General features: G+C 42.4%; 1 long non-coding RNA gene across 1 annotated transcript; it reads right to left on the reverse strand.

Moving 5' to 3' along the window:
* Nucleotides 1–17,874: 17,874 nt before the first annotated feature.
* Nucleotides 17,875–21,984, reverse strand: LOC102013421. Its single transcript, XR_263994.1, has 3 exons — nucleotides 21,917–21,984; nucleotides 20,420–20,532; nucleotides 17,875–18,271 (listed from the first exon to the last, which is right to left on the reverse strand). It is a non-coding gene; the product is annotated as an uncharacterized LOC102013421 (long non-coding RNA).
* Between the last annotated feature and the right edge of the window lie 1,616 nt (nucleotides 21,985–23,600).

The following is a 23,600-nucleotide window of genomic DNA, read 5'->3' on the forward strand; positions in this document are numbered from 1 at the left end:
CGGATTCTTAGTCTCCTGATTCAGACTTGCACGGGACTGTCAGTGACCTCTAGGTCTTTGACATTTGACTAGACCCTTCCTATCTCCAGTGTGCAGACTTTTGCAGTCTTCCACACTTGGCTCTGTGGGTGGCCATCGTGAGCCTGCCTTGTAAATCCTTATGTAGTTATGTATCTTACATTAAATCTGCTTCTCTAGTGAGCATTGACTGGTACTCCATCCCTTCCAGGTTAAGGCATCTAATCACCTTAGCTTCTTTTGTCTTCATTTAACCTTTATCATCCCATCATAGATCTGTCTCCAAATAAAGTGTCCCTATAGGTTAGGGCTTCAGCATGAGTGTGGGCAGACACATTCAACCTAGAAGAAATGCCAGCATTATTAGTTATTCTGTAGATGATATTCATTATTCTAAGCTTGATGCTCTTAAAATGGTCTTTTATAATCTCCAGCCTCTGATTCCATGTCCTTGTATAATCTCCAACCATGCAGAGGGCCATGCTCTATAACCAAGTGTATTGTAAGGTTCTCAGTGTGTGACTTTTGGGTTTCAGTCACAGTCGTTGTGAACACTAGGATGTCCACACTGCTTAGATCCACTCTGCTCTTTTATACCCCTTGCTCTAAGGAATGGTAGCTGTGCTCAGGCAGGAGCAGTCCACTTAGCAAAAATTGATTTCCAGGAGACCCACGAGGCCACCAGGCACAGATAGAGAGGTGATGGTGTAAATATAAAGGGGTGTTTGTAAATAAACTTCTAAAGGCCAGAAGCAGATCTTGAAAAGTACTCAACTGCAAAATGTGCCATTTCATGGGAAAGGAAGAGAGTGGAACCAGCTTGTGGAAGCAAGACCCATGGACCATTGCCCTTGGGGAGAAGCTGGACTGAGTCCTACTCAGTGAATGCTCAGCAGGAGCCCAGCTGCATTTCAGAACCGCCCCCACTTCCCCTTTACTGGTTCAGGTGTCTGTGGGGTGTCCGTTACTGACTCAGTGCTGTGCACAGGGTGGTTGCAAGAGGATGACCAGTGTCTTCAATTCTCCCAACAGAAGAAACTTCACTGGAGAAGTAGGCACACTGACCTGCACATGGGCCTGAGTGAGGTGGTGAGTACCTAGATGTGGAGTGGAAGACATAATAGGACGAGGTTTGGAGTTTGCGAGAGATAGCACGCTTTGTATGTCAGTGGGACATGAATCATAAGGTCAACAAAGTCTAGGGCAACGTGCTAGGCAGCTTCCCAGAGCAACTCACTGAGGGAAATGACTGCAGGTCTATCAGTGAGTCTCAGTCATGTAACAAATTGCAGCTTCCTTCCTGGGTCTCTTGATCCCATGGAAGCCAAAGTTGCCATGCCATGAAGACGTATAGCCCAAGAAGAGATCTATTGCTGCAGCCAGTACTAAGTAGCATCAACTGGAAGCTCCCTTGTGAATAGTTCCCCAGATATAGTCACAGCACCCATCAGAAAACTCACACTGTAGCCTTGTGGCTCAGCTGCACCATGTTTGGGACCCAGAGACATCAGAAGAAATAATAAGTGCATGAGATGATGGAAAATATGATGAATGCTTGATTTTATTAAAAGTTTATTATAGTCACATTGCAATGAATCCCCTCAAAATCCTCTCCTCACTTTGAGTACACTCATCCATCCAGTCATCCTTGCTAGTTTCTGCAGCAGCTCTGGAGTCCTCTTTCTTGAGGGTGTTTAGCTGTGCTGTCCTGGATGCCTCAATTTCCTGAATGGATTCAAAATATCTCTCTTTCATGGTCCTTGTGACTTTGGGGGAAAGCCAGAAGTCAGACAGCTCCAGAACTTGTGATTAAGGTGGAAGAAGACATAGCCTCATGTTTTTACCAGCTGTCTTTTTGTGGAAGGATGCTTGACAGCAGCATTCACCTTATTTTTGATCACACCTCATGAAAACACTCAGGAAATGGTATTTCCAGAACTGCTGCAGACAGTGGCAAGAAAGGATGGTGAATGTGTTCTAAACAAGAAGAAGGATTTTGAAGGGAGTGACTGGCAATGTGTCTTTTACTGTGACACATTTTTTAAAAATTTAAATATTTGCCATATATTTTGATCCCACTGGATGTATATTAATATTTTAGGCTGATAAGCTTTAGAATAATTTTATACAACAATGGAAAACTAATACACATATCATAGTAATATTAATCATCAAAAAACCAATAAACTAAGAAGCAGTAAACACATAAAATACAAATCAGTCATTTCCTAAGGTGCTGAGGCCTGAGGTCAGGTGACCCCTGCTGCTAGGGATCATCAGCCACTGTGCATCTCTGGCCTGGGTGCATGATCTCAGCCCTTGGTGCTCCAAGCAGTGAGAAGGCAAGTGACTTAAATGACCAGAAAAGACCTTCACAGCCCAGATGCACTGAGATTCTCTGGCTTTTCTGAACAGACAGCACTGAGGCCCAACAAACACAGTGGCTGTGGGGCTTGGAGAAAGCTTGCACTGCCACACCGGTGCTGTCTCTAGGACTGCAGTCAGCAGGTGCATGGTTGTACACAATACTCCCCGCTTATCACCAGAGAGAAATTCCCCCGGATTCCCATGCAAGGGAAAAGAGGTCTCAGCACAAAGGCTTCTAAAAATTGCAGCCAGCTGACTCACTTTAGCAGTGTGGGTGGCGGGACAGACTCTGGAGTCCAGAACCTTGCTCTGCCCCCCGCAGGTGGTGCCATAGTAGGTGAGAGACTCCTCATTTACAGACATCAGTTTCCTCCCTTTCCCTTCCATTCTCTCCCTCCCTTTCTCCCTCCTCTCCCCTCTCTTCCCCCCTTCCACTCCAACTCCTTCCTCACCTTTTGCTCCTGCTCCTCCTCCTTTTTCTTTTTGTTGTACTGGGGATTGAGCCCAACACCTTTGCACTAAGCTATATCCCCAACCCTTTTCTTAATTTTCACTCTGGGACAGGATCTCCATAAATTAGCCATGGTCCAGCTCAAACTTGTGATCCGCCTGCCTCAGCCTCCCAGAGTGCTGAGATTATAGGTGAGCACCACCATGCCAAGCTTAACCTCAGGTCTCTTTTCTGTACAATGGAGCTAATGACAGCAAAGACTTAGTATGTGATGGATATTAAGGAACAGATGTGTATGAACAAAAGTGCTTTGGTTTATTTGTCCTTCCTTGGGAGGGGTGTTTAGGGACAAGTGGGAAGTTAAGTAAGAGCTGTTTATGTTGAGTTTTTGGCAAGGTGACTATGTGTATATATATATATATTTCCCCCCCCCACCACCAGAAATTGAACCCATGACTTCGCACTTTCCAGGCTGGTGCTGTGCCTCTGAGCTAAATCCCCTGCCCCTATATATTAAGATTCAACTTATATTTTGGATTTAAGATATGGAGGGACACAAGTTTATATTAACCCCCATAATAACATTTTCCCCCAAAGTGTGACATGTCATGGAGTCAGCAGCATAATCCAGATTTCCATTTGAATTTGTACTGGAAAGAAGTATAGCCACACTGACAAGCTACAGGTAGGAAATGTGATCTATGTATTTCCTGAGACTTCTTTCTCACCCTTCTGTCCAAGAATGTCTATAAGTAGGTAATTGATTGTGAACTTCCGGATCTGGACCTTTATCCTCTCTCTTCATGGCTCCATGTTCTTGACTGGTGATGCTTCCTTCACCCACAAGACCTCTTCCTTGGCCTTTGTTTCCTTCAGTTTAGGGAACTCCTCAAAGCACACCTGCTCCTTGGTGTTTCCAGGAGAATCAGCAGTTACCATGGTCATTCCACTGCATCCTGTCATACCACAGTCACCATCATGGCTGACTGACATGCATCTTCCTTTTACTTGTCCAATGATGTGGAGCTCCTAGAGCACAAGATCATTTCCACTTTCAGTTTATATCTTCTTTCCAGGGAACACTGAAGGCTTGGAAGTGGTGTTTATATTGAAATAAAGGAAAGAGGGAAGGAAAAAAAGAAAGAGGGAAAGAAGAAAGGAAAACAGGAAGGAAAGGAGGGGAGAGAAGGAAAGAGGGAAGGAAAGAAAGGAGGAAAGAAAAAAGAGGGGAAGCTGCAGGAATAAACAGTGATTCATCATCTATTATTTTTAGGCTCTATGATTCTGTTTCCCTCATGGCTGATCATCAGAGGTATTATTATCTCCATTTTGCAGAGAAGGAAACTGAGGCAGAGAAGTTGCCAAAGATTATGTAGGCAGTAAATGATGGATTGATAGAAAATGCTACTGTAGTTAAGAAAAGAAAGCAGAACATTGGGACAGAGGCTGATGAGGAGATAGGTAGCTAGAGATTTGGTTCTTCCTGGATGAAGGTGAGAACTAGTATTATTGGTATGTGTAATAAAGTTCAAACAAACAGGGAAATTCAAGGAGAGCTATTGTTGCATTGGGATTTGTTATGGTTTCAACCTAAAATGTTCCCCCAAAACTCTCAAGTGTTTTTGAAGGTGATGGATCATGGGGCACTGTGCTCCTCAGTGGATCCATCATGGATCAGTTCAGGGCTGAATGTGCTGAGGAGGTGGGGCCTGGATGGAGGTGCTCACTGGGGTGTGACCTGGAAGGGTGTGTTCTTGTCGCCAGCTCCTCCCTCCTCTCTTTGCTTTCTGGCCACCACCGGTTGAATAGCTTTTCTCCACCAGGCCCTTCTTACTCTGTCATTTCTGTCTTGAAGCAGCTCACCATGGGCTGACATCATGAGATAAATAAACCACTCTTTCAAGTTGTAGGTTTTGGATATTTTGTCTCAGCAATGGGATGACAAAGACAGATTTTGGTACTAGAGAAATGAGGTGGTTGCTGTGACTACCTAGCCATGTGATTCAGAAGCCTTGGGAACTGGCTTGTGGGAGGACTTTAGAAAGATTTAGAGATGCTGGCTAGAGAAGCCCTAGAATTCTGTAAGCTGAGCTTAATGGAAGATTCTGGTCAGAATTCAGAAGACCAGAGTGTTAATAGGAATGTAAACTCTAAAAGTCAGCTTCAGAAGGTTTCAGTTGGTAACAAGAAATCTGTTGATGTCTGGATCAGAGGCCATGTGTGTTATACTCTGGTACAAAATTTGTCTACATTTTGCCCATATCCAGAGACCTCAAGGGAGATTGAGATTAGGGGCAATGAACAAATTAATCTGGCAGAGGAAACTTCAAAATAGCTCAACATTCAGGCTATCACATGGTATTCTGCCTGCTTTTAACTAGATCTACAATTAGAATTAAGAACAAAAAGCAGATCTGAACATTTTGAAGTTTCTTCAGAAAGGGAGCACCTACAAGGTTTGGGCAAATGAGAACAGGGCTGCTGAAAAGGTTAGCATTAAAAAGAAGCCAAGTACTTTGCATCAGGACAATAGGAGAGATAGCTTTAAGGTATCTCAGGAAACAGCAAGACACTGCCTTTTGCAGTCTCAAGCATGTAAAACTGTGAAGATTCTTTTTTGGAGAAGAGAGTTCTTGGGATGTCTTCTCATTCAGGGCTGACAAGAAAATTGATTCTCTGGAATTTATTTCATTATGCTCAGCTTCCCAGGCACTCAGAGGTCTCTGAAGCCATGACCCAAGGGGCCAGGCTACTGGTCAAGTTGATGGAAGACCGTTGTGTCATCCATGTGGTATAGTTTTATAAGCATGTAGAATGCAAAAGTTATGAGGTCATAGAGCCTCCATTCAGACTTCAGAGGAAGTTCTGAGAGGCCAGACAGTGTGCTCCAAAAAAGCAGTTGTGAATGAAGCCAAAAGTACAGTGGAGGCAAGCGACTGGAGATGCCAAGATTGTGGGACATCTGCTAAGGAAGCCACAAGCAGTGAGCAGAGCCACCTAAGACAGAGCCTATCACATCTCAACACAACCATCTTGAGTGCTGAAGATGGAGCTACAGGACTTAATGTTTCCCCTACTGGGTTTTGATCTAATTATTTTCTGTTCCTCCATTTCTCCCCTTTGGAATGGCAAGGTGTACTTTGTGCCACTGTATGTTGGAAGTATGTAACTCTCTTTAATTTTTACAGAGGCTCACAGCTAAGCATTTGCCTTGAGTCTTAAAGAACACTTTGGACTTGGACTTTTCAGTAATGATGAAACAGTTAAGACTTTGATAACTACTTGTGATGGACTATTTGTGATGGCTTTTGTACAACAAAGTATATAAAAGATTTTGGGGGGCCAGGGGCAGAATGTTATAGTTTGGATCTCAAATGTCCTCCAGAACCTCATGTGAGTAGAAGGCAATTGTATCATAGGGCACTGTACTCATCAGTGGGTTCCTCCATGGATGAGTTCATTGCTGGATGCACTGTTAGGAGGTCACTGGGGTGTGAGCTGGAAGGATGCACTCTTGTCCCTGGCTCCTCCCTTCACTGTCTGCTTCCTGGCTACCATGAAGTGAGCAGCTCTCCTCTGTTAGGCCCTTCCACTATGCCTTTTCTGCCTTGGAGCTGCCTGACTATGGACTGAAAACCTGAGTCAAAATAAACCTCTCCTCCTTTGAGTTGTAGATATTGGTATTGTGTCTATTGTGTCCCAGGGATTTGTATTTCACTCCTCAAACCAACATCATCAGTGCAAAATTGAAGTTTTGTTCTCTTCCCATCTGTGAACAATTGGCTCTAAACTTGGAGGGTGGACTAATGAAAAGATCCATGGTCAATCCTTAAAATCCCAATGCTCCCTGCCTTACAGAGGAGAAAGTGAGCCCGAGGTGGAGATAAACTGAGCCCAGAGAGTAATAATATCATCTAAAGTCACTGCATACTGAGTAACAGAGTTGAGTTCTAAAATGACATATTTCCCAAGCCTCAACCAATGATTTTTCTTTTTTTTGGTACAGGTTTTTGGGAGGGGGTGGATTTGAGTTGGAATAATTCACTGGAACATTTCATGTAAGGCCATTATTGAAGGCTTTGAAATTATTGGGGATGAAAGACAGGTTTAAGCATCAGTGGTCATCATCATTACCGCCCACCACTTGGCTTTGGATAATAACAGCTGCTGCCTGCAACCACCAACCCCAGCTATGCAGCCTCTAGCATGCTGTGTTTCAGATGTGTAGAAATCAGCTTCAGAGACATCCCAACACAGACACCAACATCAACACCAACACCAACACCAACACCAACAAAACTTCCTTCCACCAGTACTTAAAAGTGAGTTCTAATACTTAAAATAGAAATGGCAAGGAACATGTTGTCTTGAGTGAGCTGTCTTTCTGCACAATAAGCCAAAGCTTTGGAAGATTGTGTCTTAGAAAGATTCAGAACATATCCCTTTTGTACTTCAAAGACCATTTAGCTCTGGTCCCAACAGGCAAAGTGGTTATTAAGGTCCCATGTGGGAAAAGGCGGGTGAGGCGGAATGTGCCAGTAAACATGAAACCCCATCCACAGCCCGCTCGCTCCTGCTGCTCTGCAGAGGCTAATTGGAGGAGAGCAACCTTTCTGAGAAAAGAAAGAAATTTCTGGATTTGAAGCAGATGTCTGAACCTTGCAGAATCTACAACACAGGCCTTTAAAGGAAATATTGCAATAATTAGGAGTCCAGTTTGAAGTCAATGTGTTGTTGTAAAAATTAAGGATGTTTACAACTGTGGGAAGGTTTTCTTTAAAAACTCAATTCTGATTCCAATTTGCTTGCAAATTGCATCCTGGCCCCATGGAAGGAGCAATCACGGGACCTGTTTAATAGATTAGGATACTCATGTCCTTCAAAGAGGGGGACACTTTCCATTTATGAACCCTAAATATGAACTGTCATCTATGACCCAGGATTCATTTACAGTTTTGTGAACCAAAAACACAGCTTGAGATTTAGAACCAAACAAAATGTTTTGAACACACACACACACACACACACACACACACACACACACACACACAGGTCCATATTCAGAAAGTTTAAATTCCCTTGTGTGGTCACTGGAATGGGAAATCTAGTATTTAGAGTGGGAAATCTAGTATTTACTAGAACTGCCAGTTTCTCAAATATTGCTTAATCATGAAACACTGTATTATGTTCAATTTCAAGTTATTCAAGGACGAGAACTTAGACAATGTATGGATTTTCTTGTGGTTTTGGATTATTAAGTATTTGGAAAAAATGTTTTATTTGCATGTACCAAAGGAGGAAGAAGACATCTAGGTTTATTGGTCAGTCTACAATACAAAGAGATATAAATAGAAATCAGTGTAGCAAAGGGAAATCCAAGTTAGATCTGAGCGTAAATCCAGTCTCTATTACTTAGTGGTTTTGCAACCATAAAATAGTGGGGATAATAGTCTTTACCTTTCATTGTAGTTTTGAAACATCAATTGGAATAGTGAGTGTGAGACACCAGGCCCGAATGTGCCCTAAGTCTTGGGGTGAACTTACAGTACTCACGCTGCAGCGGGCACTCACACTGCAGTGGGCACATGGAACATCTCTCTCGGCCCATGAGCCAAGCCTCCCCCACTGAGGTTGGACACATTATCAGCATGCATACAACAGAGAAGGGCACATTAACTGTGCAAAAGCAGGTCAAGTGCAAACTTTTACCTGTCCATAAAAAGCTGTATCATTGAAAACTCTGTTATTGTGTTTTTAAGACAAAAGATGCTAATGTATGATTTGTTTCTTCAAAAGGAAAACTTAAAAAAAAAAAGGAAAACTTCATTATTCAGGTTTAATTGCCATGGGGCACATTGGGATAAATAAGTGGGTTTGGGGTTGCAGTTTGGCACTCAATCCCTAAAAGGCTCACCCTCACTGCCCTAGGTGCACGAAACAATGTCCCTCCCAGCCTCCCACAAACACTCTTACTTATTTTCTAGGGCCTATATGCACATGTCCGTAGGTCAGTGTCACTGGTAGGACAAGACATGTTAAAGGGGAGGGGAAGGAAACCTAAGGTCAACTAAATGTTTCTCAATAGCTCTTTTATAACAGAGCCCCCAGGTTCTAGGTGACTGTGGTATGGGTGTTGGTATGGGTGCTTCATTTCTGATTCTCTTGCAGAAAGCTGTGAGCAGAGGGGATAATAGTCTGTGTATAATGCCTACATCTTGCCACAGGCCCTTACCTCCTCCTCCTCCTCCTCTTCCTCCATGGGAAGAAAATGCACAGTGGTGGTGGGTCAGTTTCACCTAACAGATGAACTCAGTGCTCCATTAAATAGAAAAGCAACAGCACAGAAGGAGCCTGGGTCCCTGGTGACTTCGTGAAGCAGAGCTCTCTATGCTTCTGGGACCATCTACCACGTTAGACTGTCACATGAGATTAAAAAATAATAGTGGACATGGTGGTACACATCTGTAATCCCAGCACTCTGGAAAGTTGAGGCAGGAGAATCACAAATTCAAGCTAAGTCTGAGAAACATAGGGACTTAGAAAGACCTTGCTCCAAATAAAAAGTCAAAGGGGCTGGGGATGTAGTTTGATGTGAAGACCCTGGGTTTAAACCTCGCCACTGCAGTAAGGACACACTTAGTTCTATTCATTTGAAGTTTGCCTGTTAAAGTATCTAAACACAGAGGCAGTTGCGTCAGTCATCTGCTGGAGAACCTGCTGTTTCTCCCCACAAGTTCTCATTGCGTCACATGCATGGAGTCCGGCGAGGACTTGTGACAGGACTAAGAATGCCAGTCTGAGGCAGAGACCTGGCTGGAACCAGAGTTGGTTCTCTGTGAGCAGCTTTCTCTGATTTTTAGGCCATCTTTAGGTTGTTAGGCCTGGGAACTAACGCTGGAGATTTTCATTTAGCCTGGTTGAAGACATGAAGATTTGGGTGATTTATTTATTGCTAAATAAATTCATTTTTAGAGAATCCCTTTAAACAGACATTGAACTGGCATTGAGTACATTCTTCAAGGTCCCCTCAAATGCTACCTGGCTCATGTAGAATGACTGAGTTATCTCGGCAGGTTGACCAGGGAGGCCCCTCCTTGTATGCTCCAGAGTATTCGAAGACACACTTATGCGTACAAGGTTCACACATTTAACAGTCTTGCTGAGCATTTACTACTTGCCTGGTCTATCCTAGGCACTGGCAATACAACAAGCCTGAGATGTGATCTCATCATTAGGGAGTTTACCCTCTGGAAGCCACTGGTCCACAGTGTCAGGGACCAGGCTTCCCCGCCAAAGGGATCTCCTGATGCTGTTGTTGATATAGAGCCAATTTTTCCAGGAAACCCATGCCCCACACTTGCTGTTCAACACAGATTTCATCTAGTTCTGTCCAGTGACTATAGACAGCTGTATTCCATGCCAGCCCTATTGTGTTTGCTCCTCCAAGTGAAAACTGTCGTGTTCATCTCTCATCCTCTCCCTCTCCACACCAATATTTCTCTTCTAGACTACGGTAAATGTTCTGTGAGTATTTACTGAAAGTAGTTTCAACCCACACAGTAAAAGACACAGTAGACATCTCCCTTCTACAGAATCAAAGAGACGTGTGGAGGCATTTAAAATTTCCAATCATTGTTACCATCAAACTAACTCTTACCAAGGGAATAATGTTACACATGAAACAGTTGTGCCTGCTTTAACTCCTGTCTGCACTCTCCCTTTGTTGGTGGTAAGAGCAGGTAGGGATTCATTTCTTTTCAATACTTTCCAGAAACTCTTGGAACTGGTAAAACTCAAGTAGTTTTTATACTTCATTTATGAGGCAATAACTGAGTAAGTACCTTGTACACTTCATTTATAAGGTAGCCACAGATGTACATGTGTGAAAGTTATCTTAAATTAAATTTTCAAGGCAACTTCAATTTTCAGTACCCCAAACTACATTTGCATTAAAAATTACACCTTCATGTCTCAAGGCACCTCTTCAATCATAATTTATTTTGTATAAAAGGGTATAAAATTAGTTTAGAAAGTATGTCCTTCAAATGCGTTCCCATTTTCTAATTAAAATACTGGTAGTATGCTAATTTTTCATTACCACAGTCAAGTTCAGTGTATTATGATACATATGGACCATACTCCTGTCTTTAAGATATGTTGATATATTCTGAATGCCCAGCCAATAATAAAAAACTTGAAAGATTATGTATGGAAGATCCTGAAAATATCTTAAAGGTCCAAAGAAAAGTCCTGAAGAACATGACACACAGAATCACCAGCCTAATACCAGCCTTAGTTAATCACAGTGATGTTGGCAATTACCTAAACTATAGAACCCAGTGACCAAACAGTTTTTTTATTGGTGATTTAAAAGGAAAATGCAGCATATATTTTAGCTTTAAGGGGGAAAAATAAAAAACCTGTCTCATTAGAGAAATACTCACGGCCTTCAGGCTTTTTGCTTAGACGATTAAAGAACTCTTTCTGACTGCCAGCATCCACGCCTAACTATCTTGAGTAGTCAGGCCAAAATAAACTGTCTGAATTGCAAGTTTCACAGTGTAATTCCTGAACTTAAACTCTTTTTAAACTCTTCCTCATCTTCAGAATTAATAGGGTGGTGGCTACAGGGGTTTCTACACATGGGCCCAGGGATCAGAACCAGTCCAGTGAGTTCTTATTCTGGTTCAGGGTAAAATGACATAAAATAAGGTTGATATGGCAGGTTGCTCATAAAGCTAAGCTAAAGTTATTGAACTTATTAAAAGAACAATTATTTATTCTGAAGTAATATTAGCCTGACTTTTAAAAACTGTATTTTATGAAATAGTAGAACAATAATAGCTTCTGGTAGGTTTGTGGTTTTCCTTTTTTTTTTTTGGAGACAGAGTCTCACTATGTAGTTCAGACTGGTCTTGAACTCACAGTGATCCTCTTGCCTCAGCTTCCCAAGTGCTAGGATTATAGGTGTATGCCACCATGCCTGACTTGCTTTTTTGGTTATTGTTGGTTTGTGGGTTTTTGTTTTGTTTTGTTTTTAAAGAGGATTTCACTATGTAGTCCAGGCTGGCCTTCAACTTGCTTATGTAGCCCAGACTGGCCTCGAATTCACCACAATCCTCCTACCTCAGCTTCCCTAGTGATGGGATGGCAGGCATGTGCCACCATGATGGACCCAGCTTGTTTTTTTTAATGTTTTTATTTGGCCAGTTTAAATTTAGTTTGCCAAGGGCTCTGTAACTCTCTTTGTTGACTATCTTAGCCACTTTCTCACTGATGGGGCAGAATACCTAAAACCCACAACTTAAAAGGGAAGAGGTTTATTTTGTTTCATAGTTTCAGAGGATTCAGCTCATGGTAGGAGGCTCCAAGGCAGGAACATTAGGGAGGAAGAATGTGATAGAAGAAAGCAGCTCACATTATGGCATTCAGGAAGCAGAGACACGAAGAAGGAGCTAGGGTCAAGAAAGACCCTTCCAGGTCATGCCCCAGTAACCTCCAACCAGTACCCTATGATAAGTCACCTTCTACACACAGGAGGCTTCGGGGGACACTTTCGATTTAAAACATAGAACTAGATGAGCCTCCTGCCCTCTCACTGACCACAGGGACTTCTCTGAGTCTCCGTCATGTCCTCATACAACCAACAGTTTGTTAACCACCATTAACCTCTATCCCAAGCCCCCTCCTTTCTCCACCTGACTGTGTCTGTCTATCCTCAGATTACAGCTGGGACCACTCTGTCTTCTCAGAGGTCAAGCTGGGCATGGACAGAGGCCCTGCGCATGACCTCACCTATGGGTCACAATAACCTCTTTATAGATGTCTACAGTTATTATATCACTTTTACACAAGGATGTGTTTGTGAAAAGAACACTCACTCCTCACTGCATCCTGGCTAGGAAGAGAAAGTGATGCGATTTGGATTTCAGTAATCAAACTCCGTTTCCTACATCTATGCCCACTGTCTAACAGAGTTTAAGGCACCTTAAGGAACTCTCAAAAAAGATTTGAGTAAGTGAATAAATGACTTATTTTTTGCTTCTACACCTTCTTCAAAAGTTAAAAAGTTTATATTTTTCTGATGATAAATGTATTTGTATATTGTATGAAATTCACATCTGTTAAAACGTAGAGAAAGTCATTGAAATCCTTCCACTAAGAAGTAAACTCTTATTAAATTTGTAAAACCATTTCTCACATTCATGGTTAATATGTATTCTTTTTTGTTTTTTTCGTCTTTTTGAGACAGGGTCTTGCCTTGCAGTTCAGGTCTCCCTTGAGCTCACTTTGTAGCCCAGGCTGGTCTTGAACTCGCAGTGATTCTCCTGCCTCAGCCTCCTGAGTGCTGGGATTATAGGCATGCACCACCATGCCTGGATTAGATATGTATTCTTATATGAAACCTCACGTGACTGAAATATTATGTTTGTTTTACATAACCTATATTTTCACTCAATTTATCATGAACATATTTTTCAATCAAAAATATGTCTATATATTGCAATATTTAAAAAATCCAAAGTATTGTGAGTGTCTCTATGAATGTACTGCATTTTCTTTTTTCATGAAATTATAAATTCTTAAAGTTTGGCTATTACACACTGATGCTACATTGCATATTCCTACATCAACATTTGATGTACTTTTTAAGGTTTTTTTGTTCTTTTGTTTGTTTTTGTTTTTGTTTTTTTTCGGTACTGGGAATCAAACTCATGACCTTGCATTTGCCAGGCAAGCGCTGTGCCGCTGAGCTAAATCCCTAGCCCTAATGTACTTTTTTGATTATATACTTAAGATTAATTCATATAATTCTTCACATCAAACTATAAATACGTGTGTAATTAGAATGTATATTACTGAACTGCTAGAAAAGGACACTAATTTACTTTCCTACCAGTCATGTACGAGATTTCCCTAGAGCTGATTTCTCTTGAGCAGATATTGACCACCTCAGTTTTTCAATTAGAATAACAGGAAGTGCTCTACAACAAAATAAAAACTAAAACAAAGGAAAATGAAGCTTCAGTCTCATTCTCAAAGTAATTATATTTGAATATTTAGAGTGGGGTACTGGCATCAACATTTTTAGGTAGGTTATTGAGATATGGTTTACATACAAGAAAATGAGTCAGCTTTAAGGATACATTCAACACAACCATCATGTTCAAAATGTAGAACATTCTTATCACCCGTGGAATGTTCCTTTGTTTGTGGCCAATCCTTTTATCCAGTCACTGGGAGCCATCGGTCTTTCTATTACCTGACTTTAAATTTTCTAGAATTTTATGTAAATGGAATCATACACCATTCTATTTTTTGTACCTGACACTTTTGAATTCTTCTCTATTATTTCAAATATCAGTAGTTCAACTAACTATAATGTTGCATTGTATGGGTATGCCACAATTTTCTTCTTCATTCCCCAGTTGATGGATATTTGGAATACTTTCACTTTGGGGTTGTTATGAATAAAGCTACTGTGCAGAGTCAAATACAAATATTTTATGCACATATATTTTGTGCACATATAATTTCTCTTAGGTAACAACCTAACAATGCAACATGGAAGGGCATGATGGAGGAGAATTGTTCAACCCATAGCAGCTCTTAAAGAAAGTGAGAAATGAGCATCCAGGGACAAGAACGCACCCTTCCAGGTCACACACACCAGGGACCGCCTCCAACCAGGCCCTGCTCCTACAGCACATTCAGCCCTGAGCTCATCCATAATGGATCCACTGATGACACAGTGCCCTGCGATCCAGTCACCTTCCACACAGAGGAAGCATTTGGGGACATTTTAGACCTAAACCATAACACTGATTTTTAGCAGTTTCACCATGATGTGCTTTGGAGTGTTTTTTTCTTGTTTTGTTTTGTTTTTTTAGTAGTGAAGGTCTCATGATTAGAAGGAGATGTTGGCATCATTTTATAAATTGTTTGTGTCCTTCCATTATGTAGCCAGACCTGCAAATCAGCTTAGACCTTCAACACTGTCAGTTTTATTTGTCTTTTAAATTGTCAATGCTTTAGATGAAAAGTGATATATATCCGTTTTTCATACTTCAATTATTCATAAGGTTGAATGATGTCTCATATTTACTACTCATTTGCATGTGTTATTGTCTAGACTATGTGTAAGTTTTATCCCCTTTTATTAAGAAACTTTATTTTTCCTTAGAAGTTTTCAAGATCTTTTTATGTTATTTATAATATTTTCTCTGCCACTTGCACTGCACATTTTGTTTGTGTTTATTTAAATTTTTTATTAGAATATGCTTGTGATACCTGAAAAACATATGTATATATTCACATCTTGATCTTTTTACTTCTCCTTCTCCTCCTCTCCCACTTGTCTCTCCCTATCCTCTGGTCCCTTTCCCATCTTCACAAAGTCTGTCTCCCAGTTTATTATCATCTCTTTCTTAAATTATTTATACTTTGGATTTCTCATATAAAAGAACCTGTCTTAGTTATTTTCTTCATTGCTGGGATAAAATACACAAATTACAAGTTAAAGGAAGAGAAGTTTATTTTGGCTCATAGTTTATAGAGGGTTCAGTCCATGGTTAGCTGGTTCCAAGGCATGGTGGCGTGGCAGATGAGCTGGTGGAGGAGAGCTGCTCCTGGCATGGTGGACAGGAAGCAGAGAGAGATCAAGGGAGGAGGAGGGAGACAGATGTTTCCAGGCCACACTCTCAGTGATCTGCTTCCTCCAATTTGGCTTCACCTCTCAATGTCACATTTAACTAAAAACTTACCAGTGGAGAAATCCACTGGGGAGTATAAAGGCTTTACGGGAACATAAACCATAACAGAAACCATATAATATTTAACGTTCTATGTCTGATTTATTTAACTTAGCATTTTTTTTTTTTTTTGGTTTTTCTCTGGTACCGGGAACCAAACTCACGACGTTGCGCTTGCCAGGCAGGCGCTTTGCTGCTGAGCTAAATCCCCAGCCCCCTTAACTTAGCATTATAGTCTCAAAACACATCTATTTTCCTACAAATGACTCAAATTTATCCTTCTTCATGCCTGAGTGTATGTACAAGACCACATTTTCTTTATTCATTCATCAGTTTATTTTTTCTATTTTATACGTATATTTCAACCAGTTTGTGGTGGTTTTAATGTGGAAGATAATAAGAGGTAAATCATAACTTGTGCCAGGAAGACTGCTCAGATTTTATATATAGCCAGATATGCTGCTCTTTTCTGTTATGGTTTCTGGCAACATTCCATCTCATGAGAAGTGTTGCTCTGTGACATAATAGATGAGTTTATTTTACTTTCAGCAGCTTTCCTTAAGGACATTCCTCTCAGGGAACACTCTAAAGAAATGTCTTCTGTTTGGTAGTATTGTGTCTTTTTTAGTTAATATACTCTTAGGGGTTTTATAGGATGTAATCAATGGATACTATGACCTCAAAAAACTATACATATGTACATACAGTGAAGTTTGCATATATCTGGGTCTCAGCCTCTTGGGTGATGATCATAATGTTTCAGTCAGGTTTCTATAGAGAAATAGAGCTAATAGTGGATGGATGGATGAATAAAAGTGGATAGATAGATAGATGATAGATGATAGATAGATAGATAGATAGATAGATAGATAGATAGATAGATTTCTTATGGAGAGTTGGTTCATGACATTATAAAGACTAAGAAATCATTTAATCTGCTCTCTGCAACCTGAAGACTTGGAAAGACTAATGGTGCAATTCTAGTTTAAGTTGAAGAGGAGACTTATGTACCAGCTCGAGCAGGAAGGCAGGAAGCAAAGAGAGATGGATTCCTCTTCCTCTGCCTTGTTTGCTGTACTGAACACTTAGTCCCTTTTGTGCTACTAAAGTGATACTACAGATGGCATGACTCAGAATAACAGAAATGTACTTAACTTGTGGCCCTGGAGGCCAGGAAGTCCCAGGCTGAAGAGCTACATCTAGTGAGGGCCTTCTGGCTCCATTATAGCATGGTAGAAGGCATCCCACAGTGAGAAATCACCCACATTGGACAGAGCAACCCACTCCCTCCAGTCTACCTGCTGGAATGTTAATCTCACCCAGAATCCCCTCAGACATACTCAGAAATAATATTTAATCTGCACCCATGGCATAGTCAAAGTGGCACACAACACTGACCATCATACCCAGTACAGAGAGAAGGCCCTGTGTGGGAGCGGAAGGCCATGTGGACCTCCCTGCAGTCATCTGGGCTGAGGGACACCTGTGGGTGGGATTTGGATCCAGGGCCTCTCCTCATGGAGACCTTGTCTGCTTACCCTTCAGAAGTGCTCTGCAGGAAGGAAGCACTCAGCCTGGGCTGGTCCTACAGGACAGCATGGCCACACACACACACCCGAGTCCCACCCAGGCCTCTTGGAACTGACAGGAGATTCCCAGCGGACTAAAGGCTCTCAGCTCATTCCTCAGGTGACACTAGAATCTGCAGGGACTGGAGTGGAAGAAATGCTCTTTCCCTAGGTGTTGGGGCTGGGTAAACTTTCTCTGGAGTAAAGGTCTTTGGCATAGGAAATGACTTAGGGTACTTCAATGTGGTTACTTCCTCCCCTTTTTTCCCCAGAGCCTCACCTTTTCCCCACTTTGAGAGTTTGGTGTTTTTCTGCAGGTAAACTCAGATTTCCCACTATGTAGGTTTTTGGGGACAGGCAGCTGGGACCTGCCCATCTGAGACCCTCAATTCATGGCTCCACAACCCAACAAGGCTGTTTCTTCTAGAGCTAAGGAAGGCTGTGGAGAGAAGTGATTTGACCAGTGGGAGAAGCTGGGCCATGAAAAGGAGTCTGGACTCTTCTGTGCCTACTCATGGCAGTGAGGAAGTCTCATACTCAAGTGAGTAGTACATGCCTCTCATCCCAGCAATCTGGGAGTCTGAGGCAAGAGGATCATAAGTTCCAGAAGGACCTTGGTAACTAAGATGTCCCTCACTGTGAAGGCCTTGGATTCAATCCCCAGGACTGCAAATAAAATAAACACACACACACACACACACAGACCTTAAGTGACATTTTCAAATTTGTATTTCCAGAGGTCCCAGCAGGCACTAGGAAGGTGAGTAGGAGAATGGGTTAGGACTCTACTTCTGGTCTCTGGGCCAGAGACAGAGAGGTAAAAGGACTGACAAAGTGGCCAGAAGGAGGAGGAGTGGTGGCAACCACGTATCTGGTGGTGGATGGTGATTGATGGTAGAAGAAGGCACAGAGCCTTGGCCGGTCCTGTGTGGTGCAGCATCAGAGCCCAGCCGTCCTTCCAAAGTGCTCCAGGATACTGCGGGGCCCCTCTTGTTTTGAGGAGGAAACCGGAGGAGGACATGGCGATGCTTCTGAACTTCCTTTATCCACCATCAGCACAAGAGTGGACGTGTTCACAGGTAATTGCTGAGCAGTCTGCTTAGATTCTAATCATACTAAGAAACATTTATTTGAAATTCTTAACATGGGAACAACCTTGTTCCTGTGTAAAAGATTGGCAAAATATAAAAAGAACCTCATTTACTTGACTAACCTAAATGTGCCAATTAAGCTAACTAGCAGTGGCTTATGCAACTGTTCTGCATTTGGGAAGGCTCCCCACAGAAATGGACTTGGCTGAGTCCAAAGAGTTCTCCATTGCTGACTGAGACAACCCAAGACCCTCTGGGTACCCAAGGCCAATAAGTCTGCATCACAGTGTTCAGAATATCAAGGGCCCAAGAACTACTGCCTGGACCAGCTCCGTGCTCCTAGGAAGGGCAGCTCTCATCTACCTGACAGAGACACTCGACAAACCAAGTATAAGTTAAGACACAGAACCCAAGAAATTTTCAAAAGTGCATCACAGTGAGTTGGTGCCTGTACTAAACACATCTTAATTCTTTTTACCTCTTTCCCCCCTCCCCTTCTTATTCCCTCCTCTCATCTCTTGGTCTCTTTCCCTTTTGGAAAAGATCTGCCTCTCTGTTTCCTATCTCTTTTAGTTTGCTTTTTAATTTATTTGTACTTTGGCTTTCTCGCATAAAAGAAACCTTCCATATTTAAGCTCATGTGTCTGATTTATTTCACTTAACAGTATGATCTCAGCTGTCCAGACTTCGAGGGAGAAAAAGGAACCCTTCTATACTGTTGGTGGGGTTGTAAACTCATACAATCACTACAGTGATCAGTATGGAGATTGCTCAAAAAATTTAAACTAGAAATTCCATTTGACCCAGCTATTCCTCTTCCAAGTGTCTTCCCAAAAGAGTTAAAGGTGTCACATTACAGTGATGCCTGCACACCGAGGTTTACAGCAGCATGATCCACATCTTGGGAGCAGCCTCTGTGTCCGTCAGTAGATGAATGAATAAGGAGTTTTCTTTTTAAAGATGAAAATATCTTTTATAGGGGGCTGGGGATTTAGCTCGCCGGCAAAGCGCCTGCCTGGCAAGCACAAGGTCGTGAGTTCGGTTCCCGGTACCGGAGAAAAACAAAACAACAAAAAAAAGAAAATATCTTTTATAGTTTGAAATTTAAATTGTCTCAAAGGCCCATGTGTTAAAGCTTGGTTTCCAGGGGAGTGGCATTGGAAGCCCCCGGAGGGCAGTCCTGGGAGCTGGTGAGCAATCCAGGGTTGCAATGGTATGAGAAGTCTTTAGAACATTGGAAAATTGGCCTTGAAGATGCCAGTGAGACCCTGGAAGAGGAGGAGGAGGAAGGAAGAGAGGGAGGGAGGGAGGAAATCCATGCATAGCAACAGCCAGAGAAACATTTTCATTTCTCCCGGCATTGTCACCTAGAGTAAGCTCAGGTACTCCTGATGACAGTTCTTGGAATTGCTGGGAATCTAGGATTTCCATGAAACATGAGCTGATGAGTAATTCTAATCCTGCATTATGTGGGCCTCTCAGCCCATATTTCATGTTGATGTGAGGTCCCGTGTCTTTCCATTGTGCACAGGACCTGGCTCATCATGGACCCCATGTCAGTGCCCTCCAACAACTAGCTGCATGGCTCTTATCTCCTCTGAAAGTGGACACTTGGGAAGTTCCTCTCTTTTCTGGGCTCCTATTTTCCTTCGGTGTAGACTGCTGGCAAGGGTCACTGTGCCAATCAAATGAAGGAAAAATGACAAGTGAAATCCTTTCATGAACTTTAAAGTCCTATATATATGTAAAAGATGTCTTTATTTCTGTGTGATGTAGTGATTTCAATCTGATGTCAGTCTGTCTGCTGTTCTAGGTGACTGTAGACTCATTAATATCTCAACGATGAGGGGACTATAAGTAGTTAATGCATGGGGATCCCTCTGACACCCTAGGGTATTCAGTGGAACCTTGTGTCTTGGGTTCATCAGACACAGAGGAGAGATAGACAGAGTCTGAAGGTGGACAGCATGGTTCCAACTCCAACCTTTTGCTGAGCTACAACCCAAGCCCTTCTGATTTTTTATATTGAGATATAGTTTCTCTAAGTGGCCCACGCAGGACTTGAACTTAATATTCTCTGATCTATACTGAGAGAGTTCTGGTGCCACCTGGTGAAGGAGAGGAAGCTAGAACCTAGCCCTTCTGGTTCTCATTTAAATTCCCACTTCTTACCCATCTCTCTGCCTGTCCCAGGTCATCCTTTTCAAACTCCACAGGAATAAATAAGGGATGGCGCTTCCTTTGAAGGTAACCAGTTCTCCATCATTAGAGATTGTCAACAACCACTGATGAGAGACACAATATAAATAACATGAGTTTTATACCCAGGATCAGAGCAGGTTGGTGGTGAAATCAGTAACTTTGAAGCATCTTCTGGCAGGAGCTCTGTGACCTCCCAGTCAATTCTGAGTCTCTAGCTCCAGTTCTCAGCTCCCAGTGCCAAGAGAAAGAAGGTAGCGGGGAGAGGTTGGGATGTACAAATGGTCCCTACACTGAGCTCAGTTGACTGCCAAAGAGCAGCACCCAGTCAATTCATTTTAGAAAGCTCCAGCTCCCATAGCTGTGCAGCAGGAATTAAAATTGACACACAGGCAGCCAGGTACTCTTGTGAGCTGTCATAAAAAATGTGTGCTGATCTTTTCCAAGTGAACTTCAGAGAAGGGACAGGGAAGCCAACATCTGAGCAGTTTTTCCCCAGAAGCTTCTTGTAGCTTGCAGAAATGGGCCACTCCTACTTCTACCGGGGATCCAACCTTACTACTCATATTAAAAATACCAACTCAGTTCTGTGCCAGCAGTTTTCAAGCAAGAGACACTTGAGAAGTGTCACCTCAAAGCATAATTTTAGCAGCTGTAAAAGGCATATAGAAACCCAAACCCTCTCATGAGTTGAAGGCGATGTTTTCAAGTCGTTTTGAGTAACTGTGTCTCATTGTTTTACTCCACAGGCTTTATCCAAGGAGAAATGGCAACTGTCTGAGTTTCTTTCTCTGCTCACTCTCCTCCTCCATTTCCCCTCAAGTCACTGAAGACTTCCTACATCCCAGCTGCTGTGCTGACTTGGATAAGAGGACCTGACTCCAACCTGTATTAATTTTCTTGGGCTGCCAGAACAAAATGTCACCATCCAAAACACCTGAAGAGAAACTTATTTTCTCATGGATTGGAGACTAGAGAACTTCTGAGATCAAGGTGCCAGCTGGCTGGGCTCTTTCCTTGAGTTGCAGCTGCGTGGCTTTGCTCTACACCGACATGGCCTTTTCTTGGAGCAAGCACATTGAGGGTGGGTGGCAGGGACAGCAAATGATGGTGCCTGCTGCCTCTTCCTGCAGGGACAATAGTCCTGCTGTATTAAGACTCACTCTATGACCTCATTTAACCTTGACTTCCTCTTTCTGGGTTCTGTCTCCAAATACAGTTATGGAAAGCAGGATCCTCGGCCCCTGGCAGAGACCAGCCCTGATCTGTGTCCTGTGAGGAGCTGAGCGTGGGTGAGTGAAAGCAGCTTCCTCTGTTTCCAGCTGCTCCCCATCACTCTATTACCCTCTGAGCTCCTTCTTCTGCCAGATCACCTGGGCATCAGATTCTCATAGGAGCTCGAACCCTACCATGAACTGCACATGTGGGGAATATAGCGATGCTCTTTTGAATCAACCCAAAACTACCCACCTTCACCATCTGTAGAAAAGTTGTCTTCCGTGAAACCCATCCTTGATGCAGAAGAGGTTGGGATTTTCTGATGTAGATTATATAGGGCTGCAATATACAGATTTGGGGAGAGACAAATCAGTCCACATCTCTGTCCTTCAGCATTTCATGTTGTGGTGTGAGAAGCAGACACAGGGAAAAGCATGGTGATGTGTCCCTGTGGATGGTGCTGCATCCTAAATATACATCAGTGCCTAATCAGAGTAGGAGATGAGGAAGCTTCTGAAGGAAAGAAGCACTGGGGCTCAACATGAGGAGCAATGCAGGATCCAGGGGCTGAGAAAAAGGTCAGAAAGGACTCAGGGGAGTGGACTTAGTTCCTGGATCTAGCTCCACTGCAAGGTGACTTTGCAAGTCATCTCCCAACCCACGACTGGGAGATTCCTCCATTCATAGAGGGGTTGTGCATTTAAATGATATCTAAAAGCTTTACCAAGGGTGGCATCTTTGAATTTGATAATTATATGCACAGGCAAAGAAAAAAATGTGAAAGAATGCAAAAATAAAGTTGTCTTGCTGACATTTTAGATCTTGATGATTCTAAGCAAGGGAAAGGGGAAAGATAAAAGCAATCAAATATCCAAAACACAACAAGGGTTGTTACTGTGCAGGGTAAAGAGGCAACACAGTTTAATAGTATCTCTGGGTAGGTGTAGGTGTGTAGGTGTCATAGGGGTGTAGGTGTCGATGTATGCAAAGAAGGATTTTAGGGTCTCCTCTCCTTGTTCATTCCAGAATCCCATCCCTAAGGAAGGAGGAGATGCTAACAGCTACTTGTGGCATTACCACATTATATTTCAGTATTAATGGATAGTAAATGTGACAGTTCCAAGAAAAAGAGAACTTTGTGTTCAATATAGAAAAAGGAGGGATATTAAATTCATTTCAGAAAATTTCTAGTCAAATTAGTTAACATGTTTTAAATTGCAGGTTTAGTGGCATAAACTTCAGTTCACTAGAAACCTCTGCAGAGTAGAAACGCTTGGTTCCTGATCCTGCCAGAAACAAGGAATGGTGTTATGTGTACAAAGCCCTGAAGACTTGTGTTAGCAAGACTTCTGTCACTATGAAAGCATATCCAAGAAAGTCAGCATGAAGGAGGAAAGACTTATTTGACTCATTATTTCACAGGGTGCAGTTCATGGTCAGCTGGCTCCAAAGCAGAAACACCATGATGGAAGGGCCTGGTGGGAAAAAGGTGCTCATATCACAGTACCAGGAAGCAAGGTAAGAAGGAAAGAGTCAGATATAATCCCCAAGGTGATGCTCCCGTGGTTAACTTCCTTCAGCTAGGCCCAACTTCCTGTTTCCATATTTTTCAATAAAGTCATCAAATTATATGTCATAATACATTAATCCACTGAATGAAGTTAGAGCCCCTATGATCTAATTACTCCCCTCAAAACCCATTGCCTGCCAATCAAGCCTTTAGCACATGAGTTTTGGGGGGACATTTCAACTCCAAACCATAAAAGGACTACAGTCTTGTCATGAGACTATAGCCATACAAGGTGTTGTGACCTTGTCCTTCATCTGGCTGTTATGCTGACACTCACATCAATGGGACTCAATTGTCACAGGGTCTTCCATAGGACTGGAGACCAGAAAGGCTCTGTGCCTTCTGATGGTTACCCTGGGACTTTTG

The sequence above is a fragment of the Chinchilla lanigera genome, unplaced genomic scaffold (genome assembly GCF_000276665.1).
Source record: "Chinchilla lanigera isolate Chin_1 unplaced genomic scaffold, ChiLan1.0 scaffold00086, whole genome shotgun sequence".
NCBI classification, from domain to species: Eukaryota; Metazoa; Chordata; class Mammalia; order Rodentia; family Chinchillidae; genus Chinchilla; species Chinchilla lanigera.